At 44.4% G+C, this 15,032-nt stretch overlaps 1 protein-coding gene across 1 annotated transcript in view; it reads right to left on the bottom strand.

Moving 5' to 3' along the window:
* Positions 1 to 15,032, bottom strand: part of setbp1 (SET binding protein 1) — a 35,149-nt gene that overhangs the window by 11,472 nt on the left and 8,645 nt on the right. The gene's annotated exons all lie outside the window — the stretch shown is intronic.

A 15,032-nucleotide genomic window follows, 5' to 3' on the forward strand; every position in this document is an offset into this window, starting at 1 on the left:
AGGAGGCATGGACACCATTCCTACTAGAGATAGCAGAGCAAAGAACAGAAATAGGGAGCCCCCCCTCCTCCTGGTTGTGGTTGGGTTATTGGCACCAGTTCAGCTTTTTGTTCTTAGTTTCCGCCCTTCTACCACCCTCTCCCCTCGTCTCCGCCTCTTACACTCCATGAAGCATTTCCAGGAAAAATACTCTGTCTGATATTCACACAAGCAGATATAAATAGTGGTCCAATGGATCCAGGTACTCCCTTAGTTGTTGTAGTCAACACGGTGTGAAGAGAACAACTTATTCTCCTTGCCTTCTCCAGACAGGGGTCAACCTAAATCACTCATACAACTTGACAGGTTGCCATTAGTGCTGCAACCAACAATATTTTTATTGTATTTGACTTTTTATTCTTAAGAAAATACTTAAACCCATTTATCAGTTATTAAATGACCTGGTGATTAATTTATAGTTGACTAATGAACGATTAAACGTTCCAGCTCTAGTTGTCATGTGATAATTACTCTACACTGATATGTGCTGGGCATTTTTCTCTGTTCCATGTTTTGCACGGCTGCACCAATGTTACTGAAAAACATTGCTGTACTTGGCAAATTCATTTTGATATTCCTCTTATGTGTATAGTACACTGCCCAGCTCTTGTCATGTGCTGTGTGAATAGGGACTGTGCTACTGCTGGCCTGCAGCAGGGGGCAGCGGTCGGGAGTATTAGCACTAGCACGGACTCTGACCCTGGAGCAGCCCACAAGCACAGGAGCTGTGAGGCCTCAACCTTTTCCACACTGTCCTTCTTCTACATGTCCCCTCTGGTCAAATTTAGATATGGGGAAAGGCCAGCACAAAACAGACCCAAGGCATGTTTGGTCCTGAACCCGTTTGATGCACTCTCCCTCCCTCGAGGCGCTCAGGCAGGGCTGTGTTCAAGGGTCAAGGGTCGTGCTCAGTAGCTAGGTCAACATCCATTTCTAGGATGTCTTCCTCTGGGTTGGTACTGTAACAACATGGATTGGTCTCAGTCAGTCACACAAAAGCTCTCCGACACCCGAATGCAGGCAGATATGGAGCTGCACATTCCTTTCCATTGGTGATGTAACCATTAGATAAGGTCAGAGCGCAGCGGAGGAGCTTGTGGATAATATGTGACTAAGTGCTGCAATCACCCAACTGAAAGGCACTTTGCAAATGATTCAGGATATATTTACTGACAAATTCATGTGTGTGTGTGTGTGCATCTGACTGTAACGTTCACAGTCGGCAGGCTGTTTTTAATGCAGAGCTGGATGTAAAAAGTTGAACTCTCTCCTCTAGTTTGACGTGAGGGGAGGTATGTGACGGCCCCTCCTGTCCTTTCCTCTCCTGCAGCCTCTCGTTTTCCACTGTTGAATAAACTGAAACTCAGAGTGGAACTTCTCCCTCACACACACATACACACAAACACACATACACACACATGCAGAGAGCACCCTGGCTGCACCATTATACTGGGAAAGAACACCCTAAACAGGCACACCCAAATCTCACAACCCAGCACACATATACACACATAATACACCGGCAAACATATACACAAACTCCATGCACGCACACACAGACACACACAAACACGCTGCCCTTCAAATAGTTTTTCGCAGCCTTTTATTTGGCTGCACGCCCGGTGGTTAGAGTGTTTCATTTTTCCCTGTGTATGGAACTGGGCAGCTGTCCAGACAGACACACAAAGAGAAAGAGGGAGAGAGGCACAGAGAGACAGAGGGAGAGAGGGAGAAATGGGGAGGGAGGGGGTTACTGAAAGAATGAGAGCGGCAGAGAGGGAGGGAAGAAGAGGACCAGCAGAAAAACAAGAAGAGAGGTGCCTAGACCCGTTAACAACTAGTTCCCTCTGAAATCTTATGATTGATATGATCCTCTCTTTTCCCCCCTCACTCACACACACTCTCCTTGGCTTTGACACCATGCTGTCTCCCTCTGCCCCTGTGGCCTCGTGCACTGCCCCCTCCTCCTTATCACATCCCTCCTTTTCTTCTTCTTTTCTCTTTTCTGGAGCTGACCATTCTCCCCCTGTGGGAACTACCCCCCACCACCACCCTCCCCTTCTCTCCAGCTCCATTCAGAGCGCTGCTTCGCTGTGATCTGTGTTTCTGACAGCTCTACACACACACACACATGCAGAGACACACACAGCTCCTCTGCAAACAAACACCATGAATACTAACACGGCTTTGTGTCCACAGCACTTAAAACGGGGTAGAAGGAGAGGGAGGGAGGGTGGAGGTGGAGGTTTGGGGGGGGGGGGGGTGCAGAGAAAAGGAGGGAAAAGCGATGGAGGAGAAAAGAGGCACTGTGTTGATCTTGTGGCCACTCTCACAGACCCCCCCCCCCTCCCTGCCACCCCCATCCCTGTTTCTCGTTCTCTCGTTCTTCCCACCAGTTCTCCCGGGAATAAAGACTTCCATTCATGCGCCTGAGGAGACCCACAGCAGGGGAGAGAAAAGAGGGAGGAGAAGGGGGAGGAAAGATGAGGGGGTGTCAAGGTGGGACAGTTTGTGGATCACTGGGATCAGGCCCGCTGCCTAAAATTGTGTGTATTTGTGTGTCTGTTTTCACTCAGCGTGTGCTGCCTCAGCCAATGCTCCACTATCTCAGATTTGGGTGGCATTGGTGCCAGCCAAAGCATCTTCTGGGAAAGTTGGGTGGGAAAGTTTGGAAATTGGGCTCCATTCAAAACTTCCACTCTCGGGCTAATGCTGCAATTCCACAAATATGTGTTCAGCCTACAGCTACAGTTTAACAAAAAAAGGTCTTGATTATTTGAGCCAAAAAACTCACTTTTTCTGCAGCATATTCTTTTCTACGTGCTGTTATATGTGCCCTCCCTGCTGGGCATGATTCGGTCTTACAGTACATTTGTCCTTTAGCTAACTGTAAGGCAGAAGCCAGATTTAATGCACAGCAGTAGGTCCCAAGCAAAATGTTCCCTCCTACGTCCACAGCAGTAATCCTTCAGATTGGAGTGCTCTAAAGATAGCAGCGAAAACACCCAAGAGTCTCCTTGTCACACTCTCTTCAGACACGCTCAGACGTAGATGACTCAATCTGAACAAAAGCCTGTGATTGGCTGAACCGAAGCATGTTATTACGGTGCAATTGGAGGTTTTCACCCGCTCAGTAATGACAGACACATTTACATGCTACACAAAGTATACATCTAATCCCCGCTATTAGCATTAATGATGTGTGTGCAGGCATATGTGTGTCCTGCCTGTGAATAGCGCTTAAAGAGTTTTTTCATAGTGATTATTACAGCGATTATGTACCATTTGTTCCTTTCACAAATGTGGATGAACCTCTAGGTGACAGCATTATGTATTTCACTCAGCACAAAGAAAATATACACAAGCACAGAGACTGGCCACACAAACACACGCACACACACACACACACACACACACACTGTCTCTCTCTCTATGGGGAATCATAAGAACAAGTCTAACACAGGTTGGAGTGCTTCATAAATAGACAGAATGCTGTTTAATCAGTGCATCTACCAGGGAGAGTAAATTACACACACCTACAGACACATGCACAACAGACAGTACAAAACCAAAGGAACGTGTTGTTCACAGCGCTCTGTGCACCATATGACCCAATCGTGCCACTTCTGTACAACAGGAAACAATTAACAGCCAATGAGCTGCTCTAAATCCTAAGGGATGGCTTCCTGTTTGGAATGATGGGTAATTCAAGACAGGAGCTGCGCTGAGATTAAACACTTCCTCTCTGGCAAACAGTGGTCTGTAACAGCGAAGCCTCACTGATTAGCTATTCAAAAATAATGCACTCCAACGCGTCGTTATCTAGTTCATGAGGCAACAAGAAATTACCACATCACCTATGTGTTTCTGTACTAATAGTGTCTCCATTATCATATGATGCTCTATTATGCTAAAAATTAAATGTCAAAATCACTTTGTTTTATTTTGTCATTTGATAAAGCAAGGCAAAGGAAACACACAGTCACACTGGATTGTGATGCTAAAACTAATCAATTAATCAGAATAAAAGGAATACTTAACCCCAAAATGATCATTTATACATCAATTACCTCCCCATGTTATGTTAAGTCTCATTTGTCCAGTTGTATACTCAGTGCTTCACAAACAGGCAGCTCTTTTCGACAGGGAATTGAACTGAAGTGAAACTTAAATATGCTCTCTTGAGAGCCAGACCCCACTGACAAAAACACTAATTTTACCTTGCTGAACATGAGAGCTACTGGTCTACCACTGCCTCGATCGGTTAGTTTGTTTGTGTTATTGTGTGACTTTGTTTTTTTAAAGGGTTAGTTTAGATTCCCATAAGTCACACAATAACACAAACAGACTAACCAGTTGAGGCAGTGGCAGACCAGAGGCTCTCATGTTCAGCAAGATAAAATTACTGTTTTTGTTAATGGAGCCTGGTTTTGAAAAGAGCATAGTAACGTTTCATGTTCAGTTCAGTTTCCCATTGGAAAGTACTGTCAGTTTGGAAGTACTGAACATGTGACTGGATAAATGAGACTTGGATTATAGTGCACGATTTGTTTGACTGTTTGTAAACAGATTTGAGTTTTGATTTTGCTTGTTAAACATGTTCCCTTATGACTTTAATTCATCAAGAATTTTCTCCGTTGTTTGGATTCTTGAAGTTTTCTTTGCAAACTCAGTGTAACAAGCCAAATAACTGAAATACAAATGATAATTTGGGGGCTGAAGTATTCCTTTAACTTTTGTTTCCGTATTTAAAGGGTTTTTTTGTACATCCAATTTGTACAGTTAACCATTTTGACAATCGTTTCTCACACAAAAATGCCAAACACGCTCTTTTTCAAGCTTTACAAACTTTAGGATTTTTGCTTTTATCAATTTAATATCAAATACAATTAAACTTCTTTGGACTGTTGGTTGGACATAAAAGCAATCTGAAGATGTTACCTTGGGCTTGAGGAAATTCTCATGAGCAGTTTTCACTCTTTTCTCACATTTTATAGACTGGATAATTAACTACATAATCATAATATTAATCAACAGTTGACTCAATTATTAAATATTTGCAGCACTGCTGGAGTGCAAACTGTTTCCCATTAAGTGATGTTTACAAATAGTTGCTGACAGATGAATTACTACGTCTCGAGAGTCTGCACTTTAAGTTTGAAGCTCGTAAAGTAACGCTTTCATTGCTTTGTCTACATATTTCTGTGAATATCTCAAGTCCTCAGACGATCCCCAGCTTGCGAGAGTGAGAGTTATTAGAGAGCCACTTTATGACATCCTCAGTGACAGGGAGAATGGGCAAAGTGAGACACAATAGTCTTAACCAATCAGACTGCCCGCCTCCCCTCAGGCCCCCTCGCACCAACAATAACGCCTTTGTATGAGGCTGCACTCCACTCGCACGTTCACACACACACACACACACACACACACACACACCAAAGCATAGCATCCTACACTTTCTCAGACAGTCACAAAGAGAGGCGGGAGAATCAGTGCACCACATCTAGACCCGCATCAACGCAAACAAAACTAGAATTAGAGTGTGTGTATTTTAGCTAACAACCTGGCTCTGTGTGTGTATTTGTATGTGCCTGTGTGTTTCCTTCCAGGCCTGGGCACATGACTGCAGCTGCCCCCTCGCTCCCTTGTCTAAACCGGCACCCCTCCTTGTTGTAGGTGAGAGGTCACACGGAGTGGCATTCCTCTCGGTCTGAGAGCGAGCGAGCGAGCGAGCGAGCGAGCGAGCGAGCATTACGCCGAGCAGAGGGGGCAGAGAGAGAAAGAGCAGGGCAGAAAACACAAGGGGGCAAAAACGCAACAGAGCAGGGCAGGTAAAAGATGAGGAGCGCAGGGCACTCGAGAGTGTGTACGTGTGCGTGCACGTGAGCATATGTGTGTGTGTGTGTGTGTGTGCGCGTGTTGAAATGGACCACTAAACAGAAGACCCTTGTGGCTCTTCCCTGCTTCATAAACACAGCTGTTTGTTTAGTCTGAGCCGCCCCAAGAGACAGACACACAGACAGAAGGACATACAGACACATTTATATCATTTATTCATGTCTGCGTCCATACTTAAAAGACAACGAGCATAAATAAACAGCAGAACTACAGACGGATTATTTTACAAAGCCTGGTACAAAGACATGGAAAGCAGCGGAGAACTGGGCAGTGACACACACAAACACACAATGTCTGAAAAGCCCTGGCTTAGGGGGCTTTTTAGTGATTTGTATGATTACATGTTTTTAATGTGAAACGTTTTATACCACATTCTGTAGTGGTGGTAATGTGTTTTCAACCGACTAAACAAAAATGTTGTTTAAATATATCGTCATGCCAATAAAGCCAGTGACAGTGACAGCCTGAAAAAAAGACTTCTGTAAGAGGAGTGTTGGACACCACCTCTCCACTGTCATCTCTCTTGCTTTGAGGCACACACACACACACACACACACACCCTTTCTGACAGGCGAGTCCCAGACAGCTGATGGGGCCATCAGATTTCACTGACAAACACACTTACGCTTCAAGTGAGACACAGTGAAAGTCAATACTCTGCGCCTGCTTCTCCTTTCCTTTGACTCCAATCATTCCCTTCGCTCCCCTCCCTGCACTGAACATCACCCTCTATTCCTGCTGGACCTCCTCTCAAAACCACAGAATATACACTCCTCCTCACGTGCACGCACACACACACATACGCACACACACACTTGCACACTGACTAACCGCAGAGGCAGAGGCATGATGGAGCCACACTAACAAAGCGGCCACCAGGAACACATGATGCTGTGACTCAACATCATCCGTGACCGCTGAGGACATCAAACATGGCCGCCCTCCAGTTAATCCCACAGTTATGTGAGTCACAGTCAACCGCTGTCCAAAAAACCAAATTCAGGCCGTATATGTTTTTTTATAGTCTACACTTAAATTGATGTTGCCATATCAAACTTGTGACTACTTGGATTTAGGCTTTCCTTGTTGTTGTTTTCTTTGTAGATGAAGGTAGGACTGGGTGACTGACCAAATTTTATTTTCAATTATGATTTTGTCTTTTTGGCTCATGAAAACAAGATAAAAGGGATAAAACTGATCATTTTCTGTGTCACTGTAACGAGGCTGTGGGCCCTCATCGGGTTTTTTCAGCTGATTCAGCATGTTGACTCGGCGTCAGAGAGGATGGAACCCGTTGGTTTATGAAATCCCTCTGATTGGCAGGTCAGCTTAGCGCACAAGAAAATAAATGAAAGTGAGGAAAGTAAACAAACAGCTGCTTCATTAGGTTTCCCTTTTTGAATGCCAATTACAGACTACCTTCGTCTGCTGATGTGGAGAGTTATTTCCTCTCACGCAGGCCCAGAACGTACATGCTGGTTGGCTGTTGGCTGTGTTTTGGCCGAAACACAGGTGACGTGAGGCGACGCAACAGTCAGCTTTGGTTGCTGCTAGTTCTGTCGTCAGCTTGTGAATCTGCACCTTTACAGCGGCGCACTTTTGCTCCTCCCTAAGAGCCCAAACTCACTCTCAGCCAGGCTGTGGCATGTTAAGTGCACCTCAAGCCTGTTTTTCCGTTGTACTATATTCGAAGTTAAAGAAAATTCACGATAACAAAGTTTTTTTTTTTGAAAGGCCAATAAATGCATGATGTTTCTAAAGTTAGTAAGTAATCAATCATATTAAATAATCATGACCTCAATATTGACATGAATAATCACTTGAGCAGCCCTAGTTAAAGGGTGACTTTATGCTCTTTTTAGTACAAAAAGTCAGTTTTGTGAAGCATCCTAAAAATCTTATTGCATTTCTTAACAGCTAAAACTTGACTTTTTGGCCAAGCCTGGGTTTCCAGTGTTAAATGCCTTCATGTTCATTGGTAGCTGCTCCCCGAATGAGCCACTGGCATTTCTTTAAGTGCAAGTAGCTGCTTCAGATCTTCATTAAAATGTAACTTGAGCTAGACGGGCTATTATATTCTGCCCGCATCTGCCTGAAGAGGAACAGCAACCCACTGGGACTGGACACAATAGTGAATGAATAGGGCTTGACCTTTGGGACAGATTGAGAAGATGGTATGTGTGTGTCTGATTGAGAAATTAGCTACAGTTCCAACCAAATGGTCAGCACAAACACACACGCATAGACACCAAATCCAGCCCTGAGGGTAAGAAAGCAAAGGCCAGACTCCAGTTGTCTCAACCCTGACCCACTCGCACAAACAAACAATACAACACACACACAGACACACACACACACACACACACACACACAGATACGAAGGCTTACACAACTGTGGAGTCCAGCTATCACCTCGACTTTTGAATGTCCAGCAGGGTCAAAGTTCATCTCTTCTTCTGCCAGCCTCCAGCGTCTCTTTGTGTGACTGTGTGTGTCTGGGTGTGTGCATGTGCTCACTAGGAGTGACCTTGCCGAGTCATTCATTGTGGATACACTGCAGTACCAGCACTACTGCAGAGCTGATTAGGGAGCAATCTTGCTTAGTGTAATGTAGAGTGTGTGTGTGTGTGTGTATATTTTTGTGTGTGATGGGGAGAAAGACAGATGAACAGATTGTGTTTTGTCTGGACTTTCTTCAGGTTTGAGAGATACTCAGGAGCAGATCAGAGGTTAGATGTGAGGTGTGTGTGTGTGTGTGTGTGTGTGTGTGTGTGTGTGTGGGTGTCGGTGTGCGTTTCAAGTGTGTACAGGGTGTGTATGGGGGTCAGACACAGATGGACAGCTGGTGTTTCAGCGGTGCTAAATCACTCACCCCTCCCCAGCATGCAGGCACATACACACACGTACACACACACACACACACACAAACATACACATGTCCCATCCCCCATCGACCACAGGGAAACGCCCCTTAAAGCATTCCCAGCTCTTACTCTCAGAGACTGCACACTGAGGACGCACACACACACACACACACACACACACACACACACACACACACACCAAAATAAAAGCCTGGTTATGTTCACCACAATGACAGACACCAAAAAAGTCTACTGTGACAGTTTGGTCAGGCCATAGTAGAGGTGATCATTTCATGTTCGTACACTCTCAGAAATCAGTCAAGGATTGCTCTCTGTGGGTAAGCACAACGCTTCACACACACACACACACACACACACACACACACACACACACACACATACACGCTCCTATTTTATGAGCTCATCAAGTCCCTCAGGTCACCAACCGCCATCTCAGCCAGGGATAAAAAAGCTCACATCAAAAGGCTAACCATTTCACACACACGCATGTGCACGCAGAGCATGCGCACACACTTGGCGTGGCAACTGTGGCAGCATTAATTTCCTTGTGAATGCACTTGACTAACACATAATAATCCCAAACACTGCTGGGAGACCACCAAGCAGCAACACACACACACACACACACACACAGCCAGGGGGACCACCAAGCAGAGGGGCTGTCAAGACAAGATAAGTGTGTGTCTAGCGTCAGGGTTTCGTATACACCCACTACTACACACACATACATATACACACACATATACAACAACAACACACAGCCTGGCCTGGACTCCTGGAAAAGCTCTGGCTTATCTCTCCCAGCAGATAGTGAAATGGATTAAGAGCCACATTTGGCACGTCCAGAGAACTGGACAGATAACCAGGAAAACACTCTCTCTAACTGCAATCACTGCTCAACATGATTTGTGTGTGTGGGTGTGTGTCTGTGTGTGTGAGAGAGAGAGAAAGAAAGTGGATGCATTTTAGCTTGCGTATGCTCCCCCATGTGTAGGCATTGGATCGATAACTGTGTGTCTATGTGTGTGCGTGTGGGCATGTGTGTCTGGAGGAGTGATGCAGTGGTTGACCCAGGACCCAATGCGTTAGAACACACACATTCATCTTCCAAACACACACAGCGTGCCCAGACAAAGAGCTGTGTGTGAGGGGATGTTCAGCATGTGTGTGATGTCAGCTGGAGACAGAGAAGGGGAGCCCATCATATCCCGGTTATGTGTGTGTGTGGGTCTGTCCCCTGACACAAGGCGCCTGCTCATTGACCTCCTGGTTATAGATGCCTGCTATGAGGATGATAGGTGGCTGAGATTCCCTTTAAATCCGGGAAATGACATCTTCTCTTCTCTTTAATATGGCTGTGTCTGCACTCACTCCCTCGTTCACTTCCCCCTACATCATAATGGACACTAAAAACTGTCCTCAATAGTGAGTGGTAAATTAAAATTTTGGACATTTATGAATTTTGTGTAATCACTGACAGCCAAGTGCCGCATGAATGTCATGTTCACATCTATAAAATGTGGCACATTGTAATGTGGGCTTGTTCATAGCATGGACGCTAGTGTTTTTCTTGTGTTGTGAGAATCTTTCAGGGAGCTGTGTTCTACATCAGAGTCCTGCTTTGAGTTGGGTACCTGGAGATAACTTGCCACCTGATTTGCAGGTGGTATTTTGTCTTTATTTTATTTCTGGGTTTGCTTTTGGGTGAAAAAAAGAACACGTGGTTGTATCGCGGATGTTGGAGGATAAATACGTTTATAAAAAAGAGAATAATAATAATTCAGTTTATTAACCTTGTAACATTTTAATCCTCTGATTGCTGACTTTGTGTGTCAGCTGTTTTCTGCTCCACCTGAAATATGAGAGCCGCTTCGGTTAGTTGTGTTACTAACAGGCATGTTTACTGCGGGGATGTGCTGCTCAATATTATGGGAACAAGCAAAAATATTCATTTGAATTTTATTTCATGAATTACCTTTTTTTTAACTATATTATCTTGGTTTCACATGTATGAAATGTCCCGAAAATGATCACTTTAAACGTGCTTCCTAACCCAGATATTTGCATGGCCATATGATTATAGGATTTGTGGTTTCCCGGCTTTGAGGTGCTTCCACTTCCTGTCTGAAGTTGAACTGGCCGGCTCCATGGAGCTCTGTTGCCAGCCTTGGAGCTCCATGGCACTCCATGGCGTGTTCTCACCCAGATGTGCATTTGATATGGTCATCAAATGTTTATATAAAGCAGTAGCTATGTTACTATTATTTTAATGTTTATTCAGACAGTAATTGCACAGTGCTTTGCCTGGGTCCAGACCTTTGAATCTACCCACTCCACCGAGTTGAGTGATTTTCCTGACATTGTGATATAAAACAGCGGTTCCTTGATTGAAATAAAAAACAGTGAAATCAGCAGGGGGACTAACAATTAGCCAATCAGCACCACAGGTGGGACGAACACCGTTGTCAAGCTGGAATCAAGCAGCGTGCCGAAACCAATGACAAGTAACAATGGCATACGTTGTAAACAAAACAGAAGCTGCTATCGAGGCTGTTTTAAATCAACATGTCTTCTCAATTTTGACTTTCATTGTAGTTTGTTTTACTTCGCTCCACTTTGTTTTACACTGCTCCCCTCTTAAAACCCTGACAAAACAGGTAGACTGGCATGGCGACGCATCAGTGTGGACTTTAAATGGCATCAAGACAGATGCGCTGGTCTCTGGTGATTGGTTAGGGAAAATCAAACCCCCCTTTCTCACAGAAATTAGTCAGAGTGGACGCAATGCCGGACTTTGTGTCCATTCTAATAATGTGTAATGAGTTTCTGTCCAATATCAGGCAACATAGTGCTACTTATTTGTTTTTTTAATAATAAAACTTATGAAATAATTTCAATGTGTGTATCAGTGCTCGACATTTTTCAGTACATTTTAACAATAAAGTGATAATACTGGTAGGCATGACAACTTTGGTCACTATATCTTTACTTTAAAGTCAAAGAAACAAATAAAATGGAAAAAAAAACTACCATAATAAATAGGAAGTGATACTGGCCAAGCTCTGCCTGGCCTCTGCAGCTGAATTAGTCAGTTGTGAACATTTACATAACCCCTATTTATTCCTTGCTTGGCACATCTTGTTACTATTTGATCCTGGAAAACGCCAGTTTCCCCACATGTATACCAGAAAGTTTTATTTTATAAGTCGCAGAGGAGAAGTTTTGACAGTAGATCCTACAAAAGAAAGAATGGCTAAAAAACGCTGTCTTTCTTTGCGCCATTCTACATGTTTGCCTACTTATCTGTCTGTCTCTCCCCTTCTCTGTCTATTAGAGTCAAATCTCTGTCTTAATGGGCATCTATTGTATCCTGCCTCTCCCCCTCCTCTATTCACCACACTACCACACGCACATACACACTCCCTCTGAGGGGGCCCCTTAACCAGGCTCTCCATATGCCTGACCCCCACCTCCTTTCTCCACCTCCTCTTTCCACAACCCCCTTCTCCTCTCCCCATCTCCTGCTCACACTCTGGCTTCTGCTCTGTTGCTGCTGCTGCTGCTGCTGCTGCTGCCCCACGCTGCCATCTGCTACAAGACAACAGAGGGTGAAAGAAGGGAGGAAGAGAAAGAAAAGAGTGGTGAAAAAGAGAAAAGAGAAGAGTGAAAAGCAGAAGACGTGAGGGAAGAAAAGAGTGAGGGGAGAAAAAGCAAAAGAAAGAGGGACAGATAGGAGATAAAGAGAGAAAGAAGGAAAGAGAAGATGTGGACACAATACAGCAGAGAGCAGAGAGGCTGTCCATCTGCTCCCCCTCTCGCCTCCCCTCCCCTCCTGACACACAGCCTCACACACACCACAAAGAGAGTATTTAACCTCAACACACACACACATACACACGCGAGGGAGACTGAGAGACAGAAAGCAGCCCAGCCTCTCTCTTTAACCCGTTCCTCTCCAGTGAGCCTGCCTGTATTACACCCTTGGGGTGGCAGGTGATGGGTGGATGAGGGAAAGGATGTAAGGGGGGGAGTAGAGAGAAGGGGGATGGTGGGGGTGTGATTGAGGGACAGAGTGTAAGGGATGAAGGGTTGAAACTGATCTGAATCAACACCAACACATCCTCCGCTCCCTTCCCCCCCCCAAAACCTCAAATCTCAATAGAGACCAGCTTGCTACCCCTGTCACTATGACAACCTCTGTCAATCATACTGTAGCAGTGGGTTTACAAATGGGGACCGATGGTGCTGGATTAGGAATGGCTGCCCAAATATCAGAGTGAAGCGTTTAGCTCGCTCAGCTCAGAAATAGATTGACACTCTGAACATTTTTAGTGGCCCTTTTTTTATATTCTATTTACACAGAGGCGACAGCAGATCAGACGTAGTCTACTCTGTGGTGAGAGTACACATCCTCCAGACAACTAGCTGAAATTGTGGCTGTGGATGACGTCGAATTCTGCAAATGACAAAGCAACACCCACATGCTTTCTTTCCAATTTGGTGGCAATTTCGTATTTGAGTCACCACTCAGACACCACACAGAGGGTGTCAGATTGAGGTGGTGATTTCAACCAATGTTCCAGTTGCTTGAAAAAACCCAACATACATGTAGAGCAGCTGTTTCCAACCTTTTTGGCTTATGAAGCATTGTATTTCCAACTACTTCTCACCAGTTGCAAATGCCTACTTGTTTTTACCAGTGTAATCAAAAGCAGGTTGTACTTTAGAGTCCTGGAGGACCAGAAATAAGAACATTTTTGAGCATCCCACCACCTTCCTCTCCAAGTAAGGAAACAGAGTATTCACAGTTCATATGTGGTTGGAATTCATATACACTTTTTAAAGGCTTAAAGATCTAATGATCTCTAAAGCGTATGTCATGCAAGAGAGCCATGTCATGCAGGTTGTCATTCTGACATTTAAGGTGTGTTGACTGAGTCACGACAACTCATGTTATGAGTAACATGCAAGAAAACATTCCACCTCAAAAGCTGCCGGTAGCTGCCAAAAGTAGCCTTTGAGTGGCACAATGAATTCAATAATTTTTCTGTCTGTAGCTGCTTTCTGTGAACTGTTAGTAAAGATGAAAAGGCAGAAAAGCATCCTTTCATTTACAGTTGACTGAAGTATGTAAACTTGCCACCAAAGGAACAGTGGTTACATGACCTTCGAAACAAGCCACAACTTAACCCTGCGGGTGCATGCATGTGCGCTTGTCATAGGTGCGCTCAGGTACACAAACAAATAGCAATACACCCCTGAATTATTCACTTTCACTTTGAATAGCTTAAATTTAACACACTACTTGGGTACTTCGTCAAACTGCACCCCCCTGACAAGCTTCTGTCAGATTAGGAATGACACTTTGTAGAAAGCTAGTGGTAGCATGGCAACTAGCGGCACCTCAAAAGTGTCGTGGGCACTATGTTCTGTCATCAATGCTTTCTTTAGCTACTAGTAAATGCTAGCATTTTCAGTGGACAACCCTGCAGTTTAATGTGGAGGTGACATGTAAAAGATTTTTTTCTGTTTTCCTCAAACATATGCTGACATGGGTGTCAGACGGAACACAAGGGACACGTCCCCCTCAAAATTCAGAACACATTCATTTGTCATCCCCGATAAAACCATGAAGGATGACTTTTATTTTGACGAAATAGGACATTTACACCATAGATTTATGCTAAAAAGGCACAAATCATTGCATAACAATACACCAGAGTGCAGAAAATTAAGTGTTTGGTGCTTTAAATATTCTGACAGAGGACTCCCAAACCTGTGGCCCCCCCAAACATTGAAGCAAAGCCTAGGCCCTTGTGTGGTGGTCCACTAAACTGGCTCTCAGTCATCAAAACCCTAAGAACCCCTTAAGTAAAATATGTACATCTGTATACAGCTGGCTTCATGACACCACAGGTGGCCTGACTGAGAGGATGAGCAGCTTGCAGCCTCTAATTGGCTGACAACTGTATTTCCTTTCATTACCAGATTTTAGAGAGCTCATATCTTTTAGAAAATTAGACAATTTTCTGTTTAAATGTGATGTTTTTATGTGACTGGTTATGTGCAAATTTCCCTCGATAAAATGTCTTCGATGATGCTGATTGGTTTTGAAGTAACAGCCAACAGTTATTTTTTGGGCTGCATCAGACATAGAGTGAGAATATATCTGACCGTCCAATTACCTCATGTGCCGCTTCAATGTGA

Source organism: Epinephelus lanceolatus, chromosome 9, assembly GCF_041903045.1.
Source record: "Epinephelus lanceolatus isolate andai-2023 chromosome 9, ASM4190304v1, whole genome shotgun sequence".
Taxonomy (NCBI): domain Eukaryota; kingdom Metazoa; phylum Chordata; class Actinopteri; order Perciformes; family Serranidae; genus Epinephelus; species Epinephelus lanceolatus.